The sequence below is a fragment of the Echinops telfairi genome, unplaced genomic scaffold, assembly GCF_000313985.2.
Source record: "Echinops telfairi isolate 266 unplaced genomic scaffold, ASM31398v2 ScPeMD7_443;HRSCAF=831, whole genome shotgun sequence".
In the NCBI taxonomy this organism is placed as follows: domain Eukaryota; kingdom Metazoa; phylum Chordata; class Mammalia; order Afrosoricida; family Tenrecidae; genus Echinops; species Echinops telfairi.
In genome coordinates this window covers 83,954,220-83,964,150 of record NW_022104341.1, presented here as the reverse complement: position 1 = coordinate 83,964,150, position 9,931 = coordinate 83,954,220, and positions in this window count along the sequence as shown.

Sequence of the window (9,931 nt, the reverse complement as noted above, 5' to 3'; positions counted from 1 at the left end):
GAGTTTCAGTGATTTCATCTGTCAAATAGAAATGAAAATGCCTGCCTACTAAGGTGTTTGTTTTGAGAATTCACCTCTTGCTTCAAAGTGCTAGCATAATACCCACTCCATTTTGTAGTCGACTCTTCTTTAGTTCATTATATCGTTTCACTATTTGCAACTCTAATTCCCTACCATGCTCTTACCTTTGCCCTTAAGTCATCCCGTTTTGCCCAGTGGATGTGGTCTGGCGGTGCAGTGGTTACGTGTTGGGCTGCACACTGCAAGGTCAGTAGTTTGAAACCACCAGCTGCTCCATGGAAGGAAGATGGGGCTTTCTACTCTGGTAAAGAGTTTCAAGTTCCGGACCTCACAGGGGCAGTTCTACCCTGTCCTATAGCGTCACTATGAGTGGGCATCAGCCCCATAGCAGTGGGTTTGAGTTTATGTGGTCTTCCAGGAGGCTGGCCATATCATTTATTTAACCACTTTTTTTCTACAGTGAAACGGGGTAGGCACTATCTATTCCTGTATTAGGACAGCATGTGGGACTGTGGTAGGCAAATTAGAATATATCAAATCCATTAGCCCTCTCCTGCCTATGGCAGTTGACTTGCTCTCCTGGAAATTATGTTCGTGTTGCTCTCTCGGGGACCCCATCGCCTCGCTGACCTTCTCACGGAGTATGAATTCTGCCCTGTGGCACCATCAATATCAACACTATCCCGGGGACGCACACTTTTCTTTTCTTAACTAGCTCCTTTACCGACGCCTCTATTTTTGACAGAGGCTAGACTACTCTTCAGACGGTATCTTTGTCTTTTCCTATGGCTTCAGGGTTCATATGTGCCCGAACGTGGCAATTCAATTCTGTGGACATTTGTTGAGCATTTACTTCATGCTAGCCACTGAGCGAGGTGCGAGAGATAAAATGAAAAACTAAGATACTGCCTCCTTCTACGAGAATCTTGCATTCTAGAAAGAGAGATTCACGTGTACATAAATCATTGCGATAGAATGTGTTACAGGCAAAAATAAAGGTAGAGTCCTTGTGGCGGGGTGACATTAACAAGGAAATAATCAGCTCTGCTTAAGAAGATGATGAAGTACAGATGAAGCTGGCTATATCTCATTGAATGAAGGAATGAATATCTGATGATCTTCTATTTTCTAGACCATGCCCATGTACCCCATCACGGATTTGGCCATTTGTCCTGCTGTAGTGACCTTGATGTTGCTGCAACACTCAAAGATAATGCCACTGTTATTTCAAATACCGCAGGGTGGCCCATACTGGACAGATTATAGCAGAGCTTCCAGACGAAGAACAGACTCGGAAGAAGAATTTGGCTGTCCACCTCTGAGGGATTAGCCACTGGACACCTTACCAATACCACCGAACATGGTCTGATAGCGTGCCAGAGCGGAACTCCTCAGGTTAGATAAACTGACTGGAAGAGTTCCATATTTGTGTTCATTCTGTAAGAGAGGTGACCTGCCGATAAGAGAAATTGTTGAACAGTTTCATTCACATCACATACAAGTACATTTTTCTTGATGATATTTCAACAACAGTTGCAGCAATACCTTGATGGAGCGCTGCCAGAAAGTCACGCTCAATGCAGAAGCGTGTGGAATGAGGGGTCTGAGGAGGGACAGACCTTCGATGGGTTTGGGCTGAAAACAGAAAATATCAGGAAGATGTTTGCTTGTGTTGTATTGACTGTGCAAAAACATTCAACTGTGTGGATCATAACAAACTATAGCTAAAGTTGAGCAGCATGACACTTCCAGAACACTTTCTTGTGTTCATGTGGAACCTGTGCACGAACTGATAGTCTTCCGAATGCAACTAAGGGATACTGCATGCTTTAAATCGGGAAAGGGAGACCCCAAACAAGCAACCATTGCAATACGGACGAGGGGGGTCAGAGTGGAGCCCCAAAGCCCATCTGTAGACAAGTGGACATCCCCTCACAGAAGGGCCACAAGGAAGGGAAGAGCCAGCTAGGGTGCAGGATAGCACTGATGAAACACACAACATTCCTCTAGTTTAAGTCTTCTTTCCTCTCACCCCCCACTATCATGACCCCAGTTCTATCTTACAAATCCAGCTAGACCAGAGCATGTACATGGGTGCAGATAAGAGCTCTCAACACACAAAATCCAGGACAGATCAACCCCCCAGGACCAATAATGAGAGTAGCGATATGACGGTAGGGGAAGATGGAGGGAGAAGGGGGAGAAAGAAGGAACCGAACGTGATGATTGACATACAAAATATGTGTAAAATATGAAAATAAAAATAACTTATAAATTATCAAGGGTTCATGAAGGTGGGAGGGTCGGGGAGAGAGGGGAAAAAAGAGGAGCTGATACCAAGGGCTCAAGTAGAAAGAAAATGTTTTGGAAATGATGATGACAACATATGTACAAATGTGCTCGATACCATTGATGTATGGATTGTGCTAAGCGTTGTAAGAGCCCCCGATAAAATGAATTATTAAAATAAAATAAATAAAATCAGGAGAGGTATGATTCCGCTTGATGTTGTCACCACACTTCGGCACTCTGTCTGCCGAGTAAATAGTCAGAGGAGCTGGAGTCTGTGAAGCTGAGTGCAGCGTCGGGATTCTCCTTGGGAAGGTGAGATGTCCAGATGCCACAGCTTTGCTTGCTGAAAGCAAAGAGGACGTGAGGCACTCCCTGGTGACGATCGAAGATTGTAGTCTTCAGTGTGGGTCATAACTCATGACAGCTCGATGAGGAAAGATCAGAGTTGTTATGGATTTCATTTTTCCTGGCTCTGCAGTCAATGCTCATGGAAGGAGCAGTCGCGAAATCAGACCAAGTATTACATTGTGCAAATCTGCTGCACACCCCTCTTTAAAGAGATCAGTTGAAGTCTAATGTGTACCCGCCCAAGGCATAGTATTTCCAATCACCTCCTGCTTCATGTGCAAGCTGGGTAAGGAATAAGAAAGACACAGGAGAATGAGCTGGAATGTCTGCAAGGATCAGAATATGCAACATCTTGGAGGTCACATGAAGGGCTTGGGACTTTATTCCAAAGTCAAGGGTCAGCTGGTAAAATGTAAGCATTGAACATGATATGAACCGATTTTCCCTGTCTGCAAGGAGGCTGTAGTCGTCACTGAGACAAGAGATGGTGGGAGACATGGAAAAGAGGGGATCCTTTCTAGAACTCATTAGGAGACATAATGACACAATTAGTGATTGATTTGTTATGGGTGGGGGAGAAAGAGTGGTCACAGATGCCTCTCAAATTGATCTCCTGAGCTGTTGATTAGCTGGGCCTGCTGTTTACGGAGTTAAGGACCATCAGAGAAGGAGTAGGGTGGGGAATGAAGACAGTGATTCCAGTTTTGACTCTAAAGAGTTTGGGGTGCCAGGGAGCCTCCTGGACAGAACAGAACAGCCCCAGAGGGTCCCCAAGGCCGTCTGTAAAGCTTTACAGAAGCCAACTGCCGTCTCTTTCTCCCGAAGAGTGGCTGTTACGGTTGTTAGGTGCCACTGAGTTGGTTGTGACCCATAGTGACCCTCTGGACAACAGAAGAAAACACGTCGTGGTCCTGCGCCATCCTCCCACTCATGCCCAGGCCTGAGCCCATTGTTGCAGTCCCGGTGCCCATCCATCCCGTTCCAGACCTTCCTCTTCCCGGTGCCCCTCCGCTTTACCAGGCAGGGTTTCCTTCCCCAGGCACTAGGCTCTCCTGACTAGTGACTAGTGGGTTCAACCCCCTGACCTTGCATACTAGCAGCTGAGCACGTACCCACACGCACCCCCAGGGCTCCTTTGAAACACCTTGTTTTTGTTGTGTTGTCAGGTGCCGTGCAGTGATTCTGACTCTTACGGACCCGAACGCTGCCGGGTCCTGCACCATCCTCACAATGGTTCTTATATTTGGGCCGATCGTTGCGGCCCGGGTGTCAATCCAGCTTGTCCAGGGCCTTCTCTACTTTACCAAGCATGGTGTCCTTCCCCGGGAACTGGTCTCTCCTGACAGCATGTCCAGGAAAGGCCTCTAAGGGGCACTCTGGTCATACTTCTTTCAAGACAGTTGGGTTTGTCCTTTTAGAGTCCGTGGTGCTTTCAGTGCTCTGTGCCGGCACCACAATTCAAATGTTTCCATTCTTCTTTGGTCTTCCCTATTCAACATCCAACTTTCACAGGCAGACGAGGCCATTGGAAAAGCCACGGCTCGAGTCAGACTCAGGTAACATCCTTGCTTTTCAACACTGTAAGGAGATCCTGTGCCGTAGATGTACCTGATGCAACCGCTTAGGCACCTCAAGCCATCATGGTCTCTCTTGCCTTTGAACTCTTACAATTTGCCCAAGGTACTCATTTGATAGTCATCTGCATGCTAACATTTCAGTACTATTTAACGTTTCTTCTGATTGTGCCGTCACACCACAAATCTACGAGCTTCCTGGAGAATGCGAGTCCTGCCGTCACGGTGGTTAAGATGCTTGCCTGTGAATCATCAGATGGGAGGGAGTTTGAATCCATCGGTCTGTAGTGCAAGAACTATGTGGCAGTCTGGTTCCGTGAAGACGCTGCCTTGGGAACCTTCTGGGCCAGTTCTACTCTGTTCTATCAGGTCATTGAGTCAGAATTGATGTACAGCCACGGACATTGTTGTTGTTGCTTTTACATTTTTCTTGAGGCATGGGCATGCATCTAAGGGCTCCTTCTCCCCGCCCACCCCGCCCCTCATCAGTAGCCAGTAAACATGTGCTGTTAGATTCTGGATAGGCCGTCTCAGCATCTCTATTGGTTGACAGTCTCTGGGAGCTGAATGGAGCTGGTTCAGAGCATTTCCTGAAGATGTCAATCTGAATAAGGGGAGGGTTTATTGTTTCTGTTGTGGATCTTTTTTCCTCATTTTCTTTTGGGATTATAAAAAAAGATGGTAGCTTTGCGTATGTGTGTTTGGGGAGGGGTCCATTTGAAAGAGTATGGAAATGCAGGCTTTTTATTTTGTAACGATATTTGGAAGCTTACAAGTTCTTGTAAAAAATGTCCAAATTGGTAGAACTTGAGAGTTCCCCTCCTCTTCCCTCCTCCTTCAGAGGCTTTCTCTAAACCCGCTTCCCTTAAAATGACTTTTATCGATTTTCACTCAATGAGAGTTATTCTTCAGAATGAGGATGGAGGGGTCAGAGAGGGAAATTTACCCTGTGTTACCTGTGGAATAGGTGTCCCTCCGTCTCTCCAGTCTTGCTTTATTTGTTCTGTTTCCCAGATCCAGAAGCCTGCGCACTGGGGAGCAGCAGGTCCTCTGTGTCCTGGTCGGAGCTTGAGGACAGTCTACTAATAGATCCATTTATGTGTTCATTCATTCAGCAAACATTTATTGAGCAGGCATGTCCTAGGCATTCGAGATACCAACATGAATAAGATGTAGCCACTGCCCTCAATGACCTCCAGATCTACAGGACGGCACGAGCCTGGTGGGGGTAGAGTTCAGGGACGGCGTCCCCGACCAAGGTAACGGAAGAGCTTCTGTTAGGGAAAACTAAGAGAATAAAAAGACTAGCCTTGTAAACTGGAGGTAACAATTTGATCAAATTAGCCAATTCGAAAAGCATTTCTTAAGAAAAGATCAAGTCCCACACCAACATAGCCTATGTTCCTTTTGTAAGATTTTCCCAAATGCTTTGTCTCCAGCCTCAGCCCTCTCTCCAGACCACGTTTACAATGGCCTCCACAGTCATTGTTCTAAACCCTAATTGGATCCCGTCGTGCCTGCTTCCTGGTCCCTTGAGCAACTCGCTGTACATACTTATCAGGATCCTACTGGGATGTTGTAGGCTAGTGTGATGATGTTGGGGTGCAGTGGTGTTGGGGGGCAATGGTGAGCAAGAGTGTTCTCTTCCAGAGCTCATAGTCTTGATCAGGAGACAAACAAGCAAGCAGCTCACGTGAGTGTCCTTTGATTCCAGCTGTGAGAGGGATAAGCCCCGGATTCTAGGGGGTCTTTAGAGGAGTAATTCGTCCTTTCTTGGGAAATCGGGTACTGCTTCCTGAACATGTCCTCAGATTTAAATCAGTCCGACTCAGCAGACACCAGTATTTGTTGTGTTAAGTACTGTGCATTTCTGACTGAGTTCTTCTTTTAAGCTTATCAACATTTAGTGGAGGAGACTGAAAACGTCATCGGTAATTTCCACCCGATTTAAGTGGCGAGACGAGACGGATGTGTGGGTCACTGGGAGAACAGGACTTGAGCAGAAGGTGGGCAAGGCAATGCCCTGGAAGAACAAACCCAAACAAAGAAAACCTCACTGCTGTCGTCAGTCGGTGCCAACGCCAGTGACCCATAGGACAGGGTAGAACTGCCCTGGGAGTGTCTGAGACTGCAACTGTGTAGGGAATAAAAAGCCTCATCTTTCTCGTATGGAAAGGCTGGTGGTTTCAGACTTCACACCTTGAGGACCCAAGCCCAACAGGTAACCACTGTGCCACCGGGGGGACCTTAGCTAAGCTGAGGTTTTCAGTACAAATGTTGAGTTAGGCTTTGGATGTGCCCAATCTCTTAACATGATCAACAAAACCCTTCACATTCTCATCCTTTTGCTCCTCCAATTAGGAACAAGTGCCCTGGGAAGTTCAATGCTACATGTGGGATACCAGAAAGTGCCAGAAGAGTGAAGTGTGTCTAAGTGCCCCCAATGATTTTAAAATAATGATAAATAAAAATGACAAAAAGAAAAAAAGAGAAGTAATTTAAAACATTGTTTCGTAGTTAACCATTTTTTGTGAAGTGGAGGCAGAATTTTCTAAATAAAATGGGATACCTAAATTTGAAGTTAGTATGTACTTGACACAATGGATATATGTATGGGTTGTGATAAGAGCTGTATGAGCCCCCCAAAAAATGATTTTAAAAAATCAAAGTTAGTGATGAGCTGTGTCAAGCTTGTTCGTAGACATCACCATCCACAACCATTCCTTTCTTGTGGAAAAGTCCTTTAAGCATTATGTGATGGTGCTGAAAACCTTTGTGTTTGTGTGCTTTTTTAAAAAAAATAATTTTATTGGGGGCTCATACAATTCTTATCACAATCCATACATACATCCATTGTGTCCAGCACATATGTACATTTGTTGCCATCATCATTCTCAAAACATTTGCCTTCCACTTGAGCCCTTAATATCGGCTGCTCATTTTCCCCCTCCCTCCCCCCTTGCCCCTCCCTCATGCATCCTTCATAATTCATAAATTATTAGCATTTTGTCATATGTTACATTGGTCTGTGTGCTTTTGCATGTGCTGTTCCCTCATCTTGGACTGCCTTCCCCACTTTTCTCCCTTTGTAAAGCTCCTGATCCTTCAAAACCCACCTTAAGTGCCATCCCATTCCATAGCCCAAAACAATGCAACCGCCTCCTGGGGCCGATTCCAACCCAGAGACCCTGCGCAGGGCTTCACTACTGAGGGCGCGGATGGGCCATCCTTCTCCTGCAGAGCAGCTGGAAGCCCCTCTTCTCTCTCATCATATAGTCCCTTCCTTCTCCGTCGCCCTTTAGCTTACGACTCCTACCAAACTATACTCTTACCAGCTATTCCTACTCTACACCTGGTCTACAAAGTCAGTCATACGATATGTGATCTTTTATGTCTGGCGTCTTTCACTTTGTATAATGCTTTTGAAGTTCATGTGCATGACGTCTATGTCTTTGTATGTCTGAATGATATTCCACTGTCTGCATAGCCCACCCTTTGCTGATCCATTCTTCCACTGATGGACATTTGGCTATTTTCACCTTTTGACAACTGTGAAGGGCGCTGCTGTATGTGTCTCTATGTTCCGTTCGTTGGAGTATGGACTGCAGGGAGTTGATGGATTTCAGTTATTGTGTTGGCAACGGATATTGAAAGTACTGTAGGCGGCCCGAACAACCAAAACTGTTTGGAAGTTCAGACAGATGCCCCTTCGAAGAAGAAGAGAGAGACATTGTCTCACATACCTTGGACACATCATCAGGAGAGACCAGTCCTTCGGAAAAGATACCACTTTGGGTGAAGTAGAAGGTAAATATAAGAGAGGAAGGCTGTCACGGAGATGTATCCATGCAAGCACTCTGTATATGCAAAGACACAGACCTAAAAACAATAGGAGCAATTGTGAGGCTAGTGAAAAACTGGCCATTGTTTCATTCTGTTGTGCCCAGGTTCACTGTGAGTCACCATCAGCTCCACAGCACTTCACACCAACAACATCACCTAGAGATGGAATTTCTAGGCCATATGGTGATGCTATGTCGCTTTCTGAAGCACCACCATACTACTGTATATACTCGAGAATAAGCTGACCCGAATATCAGCCGAGGCACCTAATTTTACCACAAAACTGCATTAAAACTGTGCTGAAAGACTCGGCTTATACACAAGTATATACAGTATTTCCCAGTGGCTGAAGCATTTTACATTTCCATTAGCCAGGCACAAAGATCCCAGTTTCTTCACCAACACTTAACTGTTTTGTTTTGTTTTTTAAGTTATTGTTATTATTACAGCCATCCTAGTGGGTGTGAAGTGGTACTTCATTGTGGGGTTTTGACTTGAATTTTACTAATATCTAACGATGAATATCTTTTAATGCACTTATTGGCTTCTTGTATATCTTCTATGGAGAAATGCCTATTCAAGTCCTTTTCTCATGTTTAAACTAATTGCTTATTCTTTTACTGTTGAGTTCTAAGAGCTTTTTATAGATTCTGAATACTAGACTCATCTCAGATAAGAGGTAAATTTTTTTATAAATCATTTTATTGGGGACTCATACAACTCTTATCATAATCCATCCATCCATTGTGTCAAGCACATTTGTACATATGTTGCCATAATCGCTTTCAAAGCATTTTCTGTCAACTTGAGCCCTTGGAATGAGCTCCTCATTTTTATCCCTCCATCCCCCTACCTCCCTCATGAACCCTTGATAACTATTATTATTTTTTTCATGCCTTGCGCTGTCCGATGTCTCCCTTGACCCCCTTGTCTGTTGTCCATCCCCCTGGGAGGGGGTTATAGGTAGATCATTGTGATCAGTTCCCCCTTTCTCCCCCATCTTCCCCTTCCCCTCCTGGTGTGGCTACTCTCAATATTGGTCCTGAGGGGTTATCTGTCCTGGATTTCCTGTGTTTCCAGCTCCTGGCTGTACCCATGTACATGCTCTGGTCGAGGCAGACTTGTAAGGTAGAATTAGGGTCATGATCGTGGGGGAGATAAAAATTCCAGAGAAGGGATAAGTATAATTTGTAAATGTGTTCTCCTGTGTGGCTGTTAGGTGCCATCGAGTCGGCTCTGGCCCACAGCCGCCCTGTGCACAGTAGAATGACTCAGTGCCCGGTCTTGCGCCATCTACGCAATGGTTCCCGTGACTGAACCCATTGGTGCCACCACTGTGCCAGCCCATCTACGTGAGGGCCTTCCTCCTCTCCACTGCCCCTCCAGGGACCGGTGGCTCTAGACCACATGTCCCAAGTATGGAAGATGCAGTCTGGCCATCCTTGCCTCTGAGGAGCACTCTGGCTTCACTTCTTCCAACACAGCTCAGTTTGTCCTTTTAGCAGTCCATGGCACGTTCGATGTTCTTCTCCAGCACCAAATTCAAGTACATCGATTTTTCTATGGTCTTCCTTATTCAGGGTCCAGCTCTCACATGCATATGACGTCACGGAGAACACCTAGGCTTGGGTCAGGCGCACCATAGTCCTCAGAGTAACATCCTTGCTCTTCAATACTCTAAAGAGGGCTTGTGCAGCAGATTTATCTAACGAAACACGTCTTTTGATCTCTTGACTGCTGCTTCCATGAGCACTGACTGTGGATCCAAGAAAGACAAAATCCTTGACAACTTCAACCTTTTCTCCATTGAGCATGATGTGACCTATTGGTCTAGTTGTGAGAATTTGGGTCTT